At 31.1% G+C, this 12,249-nt stretch overlaps 1 pseudogene; it reads right to left on the bottom strand.

The window, feature by feature from the left end:
• Positions 1-4,660, bottom strand: part of LOC107645752 (protein DETOXIFICATION 14-like) — a 37,345-nt pseudogene extending 32,685 nt beyond the window's left edge.
• Between the last annotated feature and the right edge of the window lie 7,589 nt (positions 4,661-12,249).

Genomic DNA, 12,249 nt, shown 5'->3' with positions numbered 1-12,249 from the left:
CTAACACTAGCAAAACCAACTCGAGCACCATTGTCAGGATAGCTAGCATCACAATTAATCTTAAAGGTACCCACTGAGGGAGAATCCAAGAGCCACTAATGGTGGAGGGGATAGACAGTCATTACAACTCAAAAATATTTTGGAGCTCCTTTTCCAAGGACAAAGCCATACTAATTACCTTGTTTGTGGTCCAATGCTCGTGAGGATGAAAGATCTCGTTATTCCTCGAACGCCAAATCCACCAGAGAACAGAAAAGAACCTAAAGGGGCACTGTTTGCTGTTATGTAAGAACCAACTCATCAAATCTACTGGTTGATGGGAGATCCCTAAAGCTTGACAAACTAGTTGGGATTTTGGACAATCCCGAATATAATGTAAAACTGATTCCTGACCTGAGAAACATCGTGGACAATTATCCGTGTACGAAATGCCCCTCATAAAACAAAATGCAGCAGTAGGAAGAGCCTCCCGAAGACATAGTCAGGCCAAAAGTTTGTGATTTTTCGGAACATGTTGACGCCAAAGCCAAAGCCAATTACCCTTATCCTCCCAACTAAATATTTTCTTACTGAGCCATAAATAACCACTACAAGCATCATAAACCTTTGAAGCCGCACCAGTCCAACACCAACCGACCTCTGAACCAGCTTGAACATCCGGGTTGTAAGAGTTAATGTTGCTCTGCAGAGACTGATTCAGAGGAGAATAGATATTCTCAAGGTTCCACTGTCCAGATGACCAAAGGTCCAAGATCCTGAGATCCAAATCAGAAATGTGAACATAATCCATCTCCTGACACAGTCGCCCCTCTCTTCTCCATTTAAAAAACCAAAAGTTATATTCCAAATTCCCAATGCATCAAATAAAACCTTCCTTCAGGATATCCCAGGCTCGACATATACTCTTCCAAACATAAGATCCCCTTCCTCGAGACCGACTGAAACAACCATCTTTAGAAGAATGGTATTTCTCCGTCAACAGTTGAACCCATAGCTTGTCCGGATGGTGAAAAAGTTGCCAAACTAGCTTTCCAAGAAGAGAAATATTAGCACAAAAAGGGTCTCTAATTCCTAGACCTCCAAACTTCTTAGGGGTGACCAACACTTTCCAGTTAACTAGATTCTCAGGGTGTTGAATTATTATATATATGTTACTATTTCTAGTTAATCATGTATTTATGTATCATTGTGGTTTGTAATATAATATAAATATTTTAAACAAATTAAAACAATGAGATGTCTAAGTATCAATAATTCAATGCTCTAAATTTGTTTGAGTTTGTAAGAATGTAGCAAAAACATTCAGTTACACTTTTTTCTTGTCTTAATCTATCATAGCAAAACATCTTTTATTGGAGAACATGCTGGCCACCAATTACAATTACAAGTGGTAGGCTGGCCACCAAGAAAGTCATACTAGAAGAACATACTGGCCAATGGCAGAGCTTAAAAGAAATTTTTGGAGGGACTAAAAATTTTAACAAAAACATGATATCTCCTTCTAAACCCCATCTTCTAAGAGCAAATAATTACCTTAACTTCTACAATAACAACTTTGTGCCTAGATAAATGAAGAAAATAAAAGAATCATTTCATGCAGTAACTTTTATTTGAATTTAACTGAAATAAGTAGACAGTTTAACAAATAGTAACAACTTGAAAATAGGGTTACCATGATTTGAAAAATAGAGTTCATTAAAGATAAGCTTAACAAATAGTAACAACTTGAAAATAGGGTTACCATGATTTGAAAAATAGAGTTCATTAAAGATAAGCAAAGGGTTTAGGAAGATATCAAAATAGAACACCTTAGTGGCATCATTTACAAATTTGACGGTTATGTAATAAACAACAAAAGTGATGACTACCAGGCTTAAACATTTCTTATTAAACATGTATAATATCACCATAAAGTTCTATTAGAGTTATTACATGTATAATCACCATTCAAGGCTGCATTGATCATCAAATACAATAGAAACAAATCAAGGTTGATAAGCGTGCGTGCACACGCATGTATATAATAAGATCAGATTCTAGAGGAAGAAACTAACCAAATCATCCCATCAGATAGAACGGCATAGCACAAGAACTCTCCAAGCCCATGGAATAGTTCCATCGTGATTGGAGCACGAGTCTTTTCACACTGAGTAGAGAATTTCATAGGAACACAAGCTAGACTCAAAGTTACAATACAAGTGTAGATTTGAACACCAAATCTTGTATATTGCTTTGCTCCATAGGCTTGGCCACCTAGAGTTTCCAATGCACATGACATTCCAAACTTGAAGCCATAGATAGCACAAAGAGAGATAGAAATAGCTGTGCTAGAGAGAGCAAGCTTTCCCAAATGATCAACCATCATCATGGAAATTATCTGAAGAAAATAGGTTGATAAGTTGACAGTTATCATAGGCAGTGCTATATAACCAACGCCGTTAATCTCTTTTGCCAACACACTCCATGTTATGGTCCCTAAAAAATCACTACCTTCTTCATTTTCTTCTTTTTTTGGCTTCTCCAATGGAAGAGATTAAGGGCCAAAAAGAGAAAAAAAAATGGAGAAGGTGGTGGTTTTTCAGAAACCATAACATGGAGTGTAGTGGCAAAAGAGATTAAGGGTGTTGGTTATTTAGCACTGCCTATGATAACTAGGGGTGTTCATGGATCGGATCCGATCCGCATATCTGCGACGTTTATCCGAATCCGATCAGAAAATTACGGATATGGATCCGATCCGCAAGGTTTTCGGATCGGATCAGATCAGATCCGCACACTAATCGGATCGGATTGCGGATTTTGTATTGGTATCCACATATCCGATCCGCATATCCGCGTATCCGCAAAAATAAAGAAATAAATAAGTAAATATTCTTTTTATATTTTATTTCAACTAATAATTATCATATATGTTATATTATTTTAATTTATTATTTAAGAAAAGTATGTTTAATATTATTTTAAGAGTAAATATATTTAAAAGAATAGAAAAATTGAATTTTATTAATATATTTTTAATAAAAATAATCTTTTAAAAATATTTTTTGTGTTTTGCGGATATATCCGATATTCGATCCGATCCGACCCGTAAATGTGTGGATCGGATCGGATAGGATCCAACATTAAAAAAACTGGTGCTGATATTGGATCCAATCCGACTCGATGATTTTAGTGCGGATCAAATCAAAATTTTGGCCATATCCAATCCGATTCGATCCGCGTTCACCCCTACTATCAGATCACACTTAACGCCATTGTTCTTTTAGATACAATTATATTCATATCAACAATGCATTAAAAAGTGAATGATATCGAAGAAAAACCTTTTGATTTATGTCCAGTGATTCCCATGTTGAAGGAAGATTTTGTTGAATGGTATAAGCCATGGAAAACGGTTCTCATTGTTAAAGTGCTTGGAAAAAGAGTTTACCTCGGCTTTATGGAACAACGCTTTAATAGAGATTGGGTTAAGAAAGGTAAGATTAATGCTATTGACATGAATCATGATTATTTTCTTGTTTATTTTTCAGATGAAGAAGACTATGCTCACGCCTTTATGGGAGGCCCATGGATGATAACCAGACATTATCTTATTGTCCAACGTTGGAGACCCTTCTTTCTCTCTTCGAAAGGCCAAATGAAGAAGATTGCGGTGTGGATTTGTATCCCTAGCCTGCCTATCGAGATCTATAATCATCACTTTTTGTGGCGATTGGCTCTACCATTGGTACCATGTTAAAGATTGATCGAGCTACTTCAATCTACTCTAGGCAAAGGTTTGCTCACATATGTGTTGAAATTGATCTATTTAAAAAAATCGTCCCCAGAATCTCGGTTCTAGGATGTACCCTCAATGTGGAGTATGAAGGTTTGCACTTTATCTATTTCTCGTGTGGAAAATATGGCCACAAGGCGGATCATCAATGCAGTGAAGGACTAGTGGGTAGCCATGAACAACAGGTGACGATGGTCAGAGATGCCTTTGACAGAAATGTAGCGGTTTAGGAAGGAGGCAAAATTCTCGGTGCAAGTAAGGAAGCAAATTGTGATGAAGATCAGCATAGCCAAAGACCAAATCAGAACCCTCTTGACTTTGGGCCATGGATGATGGTCAAAAGGTCTCTTAGAAGGAAACAAGAGAGAGCCCCAGGTGGAAATAGGAAACAGAATCAACTAATTCGGACTAATGAGAACAAACCCAATGGGAAAGGTATCACTGAAAAACAGAATTAATAAACCCTAAATCTAAACTAATACATGAACTAAATCTAAAAAACAGTTAAATCCCTAATACAAACATCTTAATTGCAAATTTTATAATACATAACAAATTAAAATTAGATAAATTAGGATTTAGGATTTAACTACCTAAAACTAATTAGTGAGTTACTTAGAGACAATGGTAACGTAGAGGACTTTTCTGGCATGGTGGTAGAATGGGCGGCGAAGTCACGGCGGCAATGGTCAATCGGTAGAGCTGTATGAGGTTTTTTTAATAAATAAATTAGAAAAAATAATAAGAAGAAGGAGGAGGACAACATACCTGGAGGGAGGAAGGAGGCAACTCCGGCGATACAGGGAACAGCAGCGACAGCGGTGGTAGTAGTGACGGCAGTAGTGGCGGGAGCAACAAAAATAGCGGCAATAGAGCAACCGACATGACACAAAGAGTCCATGTAGTCTTTGAACGTTGTTGGTGGTGGCCAAAGCTAGTGGAGGAACTGTCAGAGGTGGTTTGTAGGGGAGAGAGAGAGAGAGAGAGAGAGAGAGAGAGAGAGAGAGAGAGAGAGAGAGAGAGAGAGAGAGAGAGAGAGAGAGAGAGAGAGAGAGAGAGAGTAGTTCAAAATGAGGGGGGAGAGGGTCCGTGATTCGAATTTAAGGCAAGATTACCGTCGAATTTATCGGCGGATAAATCCGATAGTAACGCTTTGCGAATGACCAAAACGCAGCGTTGCACTAATTCGGATTACCGGGAGATCTATCCGTCGGTAAATCCAATGATAATGATCGCAACAATTTTTTCCCTCCAATTATTATTAGTGAATTTACCATCAAAAAACTAAATTCGATGGTAATTTCTTTATCCGACAAATTTATTGCCAAATCTGCCAATAAATTCGCCGTTAAATTTGCCGCTAATATCCGACAATAAATCTGAAGTATTCAGCATTTTTCTCATATTGATCCTTCACTATATGGACATAAATTCTTACAGGACAGTTCGCAGCAAGTGAGGGGTTTGTTTTTTAGCAGATGGTTTATCAAATTTTCTATCCCCTAATTTATTACATGTAATTGGTTGATCTTTTATTTCATTTGCCGTGCTATTTGAGTTCCTTATCTTGGTAGAAAAACTTGCAATTTAGCATAATCTTTATAGAATTTTCCAACTTTTTCAAATGTGTTGAAAATCATCCCAACCTTTGGTACATACTATTCATGTGCCAATATTTTACAAAAATTGCTCCTGACTAGTCAAATTTAAAAAAACTTGCCAAGCCAGTACAGTCAAACTTGTGGATTTTGGTAGGGTGGGACGGGCCATCCCGTTGGACCAAGGCTTTGTTTTATATGAAAGACTGATTAGTATTACAAAAATTAACAATTATATAATTTTCAAACATTTTTTTTCTTTTTTCTTCTTTTTGTTATTAACTTTATTTAAGTTATTTTTACACTTCCATATATGTGCTTAACTTATGTTACTTGTTTCTTAAAATAATGACGATTCTATTGATGGATATTATTGAGAACAACTCTATTAAAGTTGAAAATTTAGAGTATAGAGAAAAAAATTGTATTATAATTTAATTTTTTTATTTGTATTTAATTTTTAAATTATATCATTAGATTCATTTTAATTAATATTTTTTTTTAAAATTTAGTCGAGCTAGCCCGCCGGCCTACCAACTTGTCATAAATTCGGACGAATTAGCATTTTAAGTTCGCTTTACTTTGCAAGGCGAACCTTAGTGTGGCGGGACGGACTACCAGCTTTAACAACTTTACTTATGACATAGCCAGAATAGAAAGCACATGAAAAATAAGAACATCTAGTCATCTAATACATAGCATAGAAATGTTTAAGCATATCACATAAATTTTGTGTATACCACATAAATCCTCATACATAGCACTAAAATATTGGAGCAGAGCAAAAACTCACTTAAGGAAAACTAACATACTAAGGTGGTGTTTGGTTTGAGGAAATATTTTTTGTTTTTGTTTTTTATTTTTATTTTTTAAAAATTGTTTTTGTTTTCAAATTTTTAGATTTTAGGAAATATGTTGTTTTGATAATTGTTTTCAATTTTCAAAAAAATGAAAACATTGAAAACATGTTTGGTTTGATTGTTTTTAATATATTAAAAATATTTAAAATAATATTATATGAACAAATGAATAAATAGTCATGCATAATGTCATAGTCATTAAAAATTCATTCTTCTTAAAATGTTATAGTCATGGATAAATCCATTTTATTATTTTTAAATTTCATGTAGATCTTTTGCAAATATAAATACAATTAACAAATAAGCTAGAATTTTGACACAAAAAATACAAGCAATTTTTTAAGATAGTTACTAATAAAATAGCTAAAACACAATCTTATCAAATCATCCAAAATCACATTATGTTCAACATACTTGTTATCATATATTAAATACATCTATTATATAGAGTAATTCTCCACATCCAAACAATTTTACATTCAAGTTCATCCAAGTGATTTGAGTTATGCCTTTCTTTTTCTCGTTTTCTTCCCTCCTTTGTGCTGCTGATTCTTCTTCTTCTTCACTCCGGATGCTACATCTTCTTCTTCTTTTCCTCCCTTTTTATTATTTTTTAATTTCGTTATCATTATCACTAACAACAGCTCTTCCTCTTCCTCCTCCTCCTCCTATTGGAATTTCGTCTCCTCCTTCCTTTTCATCATTCTCCTCCATCATCATCATCATTATCATTATCATCGTTATCATCATTGTCTTCTTCTAATACATATCGTCGTTATCGTTATCATCAAATTCGAATTTATATAATGGACACTTTTCGGCTCATTTAGTATTATACAATAGTTTCATTTTGAGCTAATTTTCGATTCATTCGAGACGCAAGTGTTTTTGAATTCGAATTTATATAATGGACATTTTTTGTTCATTTACACAGGTGTTTCTGAATTCGAATTTATATAATGGACCATTTTCGGTTTATTTGGTATTATACAATAATTTTTGTTTTGATAATATTTTCGATTCATTTGATTACCACAGAGAATCAGAATCAATAAATATGTTAGCAAAATATTAGTGTTGTTGGTGATGATGATAATGATGATGAATGAGGAAAAAAAAGGAAGGATAAGATCAAAGAAATTCAAATAAAAAATAAATAAGAGGAGGAGATGAATGTAGTGGTATGGTGGTGATGACGATGACGATAATGAAAAAAAAGATGAAGAAAAAGAAGAAGGAGAAGAAGGAGAAGAAGAAGAAGCAAAATTTGAATGACTTTGGATGAAAGAAGAAGAAAGAAGAAGAAGACGAAGCCTCGCATAAACTAATTAAATGACTTGGATGAATTTAAATGTAAAATTGTTTGAATGTGTAATAAGACTCTATTATATAATACTCAATAGTTGTAACTAGCCCACAGTTCATTTGCAATTGTATATCGCACAATAGCCATTTGGTTTGCTTGAGCACCATTATTGCTCATGCCTTATTGGTCTACCCTTAAGCCCAGGTTCATCTGTAATTATGTCATCCACAGAGCAATTTTAAAAAAGATTATCGGCATTATGTTCCAATCTAATAAAATTATGTATAGTGCAACAAACAGTTGGAATTAATCTTTATCTTCTAGCAGGATAATTTGGCATCAACTTCAAGATTGAAAATCTTGCTTTCAAGACTCGAAAACATCTCTGTATAACATTCCTCAATGGTGAATAATGTCTATGATTAAACAGTTCTTGTTTTCGTCAAACCCGTCTCCCATCACTAAGTCACTCAAATGATATCTTTCCTTACGATATGGAGCAAGATTACCCGGCATATTAGGAAATCTAAAATTAGAATCGATCTATAAAATAATTGAAAGTTGAAACTCCGATTAAATCAACCACAAACATACACATATTTGTATTAGAAGAAAACATACCTCCATGAGGCTTTGGAAAATTATTTCAAGAGTTAAAGCATCTAAAAACACCCTTAAATCGTTTGCTGTCCCTTCCCATCCAGAATAAACAAATGTGAATAACATCTCAAGATCACATATTGCTAAGACATTTTGTGTTATTAAAAATTTTCATCCACGAAAGGTAGTTTGCTTTGATGCAGGAGCCCATGTTGAAACGTGTGTGCCATCAATTGCACCGATATAATTCTACATATGAAATATGACCAATAATTTAATACAAAAAAATTAAACAATTATACATTTACAAAATATTTAAAAATACTTATACATTTACAAAATATTTAAAAATACTTGTACATAATTTTACCTTAAAATAAGAAAAGAATCTTGAATTTCCCATGATGTTCAGATGAGTTGTTGTCTGATTTGTTGGTCGAATAATTTTACTACCCAATTTACAAACAATTTTCAAGACGAAAGTGTGCTACAACGACTCACTGTCGTAAATTATGACCTATTATTATTAAAAACATAGCAACTCCTTCTTCTACACTTACCTTCTTGTCGTTTTTCAAAATTTCAGTGTCCTTTAAAGGGATTTGGATTCTCTAAATTTTGAATTTCACTTTAGAAGGTAAAGTATGATCTTTTACCCTTAAATAGTTTCTCTCTCATATTTACTCTTGGTCCCACCTATAAAATAAATGGTGAGAGATCACACTTTACCCTCTAAAGTGAGAATTCAAAATTTAGAGGATCCAAATTCCCTTTAAAGTATCACAAAATTTCTTAAACACATCTTTTTTCCATTCTAAAACTTTGATAGCATCTAGCTTCATGACCGGCCAAAAACTCAAGTGTATACATTTTTCTAGTCAATGCTAAAGTCTTACATGGTATCTTACTTATAAAACTTTGTTCATATTATTCCTTAATCAAAGAAACTATAATTAGATCACTCATATCTTTGTCTAAATCAGCTATTGTCACTACTTGAACTAATTGAAGATACATACTCTGACATAATAAGCCTACTCAAAATATTAATAAAGTCAATTAGGCTCATAGTAAAAGGTATTCAAATATATTACACAATGATGAGTTATCATATAAAAGATAGCATACATTAACAATCCAATACTTAAAAATTTAAGCAAGTCATTACAAGAGTTAAAAATAAAAACAGTCAAGATATCACATATTAACAATCTAATTCTTAAAATTTAAGCAAGCTGTTACAAGAGTTAAAAATAACAATAGTCAAATATTATCTTAAAACTATTCAAGTGATGCTAGCCCATCCTTCCTCCTAAACGAAGGCATCTTAATAAAGATGCGTCTCCAATTCTCATCTTTAAACTTTTTGAGTGTTTTATTGTAGACTTTATTTGAAATGTCTTTCATATAGTCTAACAATTCCATGCATGCGTCTATGGAGTAAGGGTCATATAGTAGGCTAGTAGTCTAGCCTTAGCTTTTAACAAATCTGTTTTTGCTTTGGATGACTCTGTCTTTGCACTCATTGATTCACTCAGTTGACTCAATGCATTTTCAAGTATTACTAATCTTGAATTCTTTGCTTCTTTACGTCTACTCTCACTTGAAGACCCTTTTTGTTTTCTTTTGTTGCTAACATTATCGGCATTATCTTTATCAACATCAATGATATCAGAAACATGCACATCTTTTAAAAGAAAGTCATTCTCCATTTGTTTCTCTTTATCAGAATTTGGAAGCTCTTGAGTAGATGCATGACTTAATTTAGCTAGAATTAAATATTTTTTCCAAAATATATATCATAGTCATGCATAAATTCATTCTTCTTAAACTTCATGTAGTTCCTTCCTTTCTGACAAGTATAAATACAAAAAACAAATAAACTTTATGAAATAAAATAAATTAATATAAATAAAATGACAATATTTTAACTTAATATAATTGGACATAAGGAGCATAAGTATTATCATATCAACGAGAGTATGGAGGCGGCACAAAAAAATGAATAAAGAGAAATAGGTTTAGATAGAAAAAATACGTTCTTTTTATTGTTGGCTGTGATGAGAATCGAAAAAGACACTCCATAATTACATGTGTGACCGTGTTTTTAAAGTTTTCAAATAAAAATGATGAAAAAAGAGAATCAGCATTCCCTTATTTCACCGTATTCTAGAAATATTTTCATAGAAACAGTTTTTATTAAAATCAAACTAATATGTTTTTATCTCTAGTTTTCATTTTGAGTTAAAAAAAATGAAAACACTCAAACCAAACACCACCTAATTAATTAAAATCATGGAGAAAGATACATTATAGCACAGAAATATTTAAACATTAGCTCGTAAAATTTTGCGCATAACATAGAAATCCGTAAACATAGCATTGAAATATTGGAATATAACACAACTCAAACAAGGGAAACTAACATCATAATTACTGAGAGTCATGAAGAAAGGTATAAAAATCTATGAAGGTATAGCACAAAAATATTTTTTTGAGAAGAAGGAACCAGTACGCCCTAATTTACTTGATTTGAACTATAATGATCCATTATCCGAAGACTTACTTATTTCACGAAAACTCAAATCCAATTCACAAACACAGTATTGTAGATTAAAAAATTCTGATACAAGATGTAGTAAGTAGAATAATCTGAACAGAATGTAACGAACAGAATACAACGAAAAATTCAAAGGAGAAAGAAGAACAAGCCGTTTATGACGAAACGAAGAAAAAACCGTTTATAAAAAATTGAGAGAGAGAGGGACATGTGTGGACTTTTGTTTTCAGTGTTTGGCCGCCTGGTATTTATTATTGAGGAGTAAAGCAGATTTTATAATTTATAACCATCAATTAATTATTATTGAGATTATATTTAGTAGTGTGAAATTATTTAATTTTTTTATTAATTAAATATTAATTAAATTTTAATAAAAGTGCTGTTTTTAAATTTTTTTTATTATTTTACATTACTTTTGTATTAAATAGAACCAGATACGGAGCCAAGGGCATAAAAAGGGGGCACTTGCTCCCACTAAATTAAAAAAAAAGTAATATATATATATATATATATATATATATTTGTCTTCAATATAATTATATTTTTGTTCCCACAAAAATTTACAAAATATTATCTTAAAATTTATGTTAAAAATAATTTTTTATTTAATTTAATATGTAATAATATTTATTTTATTAAATCTGATTTAATATAAAAATTAAAAATTAAGTAAATATATCAACTCAATAAAAAATTAATGAATAGTATTAATATACTTTTTAAAATTAATTAATTAGTTAATTATTAAATTAAATCTCAATTTTTTAAATATAAATAAAATTATTAATATCTTTTTTGTTTTTAAAAATTAGTTGAGATAAGAAAAAATAGTATCTATTTATTAATTAATATTCTTTATTTTAAAATTATATAATATTTTTTAATTTTATTTCTTAAATAATCTTGCTTGTAATAACTATTTTAGATTAAAAAGTATTTTATATCATAAATATTATAACAAATAAATTTTCTAATTGAATAGGTGATAATTAATATTTGAAAATTATAATGAGTAGTTAAATAATTGTTTAAAGGTATAGAAATTAATTTTGATATATTTAAATATGCATATTTTTTTTACATAGTCATTTAATTACATTTATTCTTTTAGATAACTATTTACCTGATGAATGTAAAAAGTTATTTTAATTATAATACATAATTAAATAGATGCATAAAATTTTTAATTCGATAGTGTATCAAAATTAAATTAAAAAATATTAAAAATTTTAATTATTTTAAAAAGAAAGAGATAAAAATAAGTATAAATTAAGTTTCTATTATTTTATATAAAAATACTTTTTATATACATGTTTAGCTTTTTTTGGATATTTATATATAATTCTAGTTTCAAATTATAAATACTACTGTATATAAGCGTTAACGTGCCAACTAATTCACTCTTTTTTTTATTAAATATGTATAGAAATAAATAAAAGTAAAATTAGTTGGAATGACAAGTTATTTATAATTTAATTAAGATGTTTTGAGTTCGAATTATAAAAATTAAAAAAAAATATTTTCTTATAAATTATATATAATGAATAATA

The sequence above is a fragment of the Arachis ipaensis genome, chromosome B6 (assembly GCF_059453495.1).
Source record: "Arachis ipaensis isolate K30076 ecotype BB chromosome B6, ASM5945349v1, whole genome shotgun sequence".
Classification (NCBI taxonomy): domain Eukaryota; kingdom Viridiplantae; phylum Streptophyta; class Magnoliopsida; order Fabales; family Fabaceae; genus Arachis; species Arachis ipaensis.
Note: the sequence above shows the minus strand (reverse complement) of the source record. Positions and strands in the feature narration are given on the sequence as shown.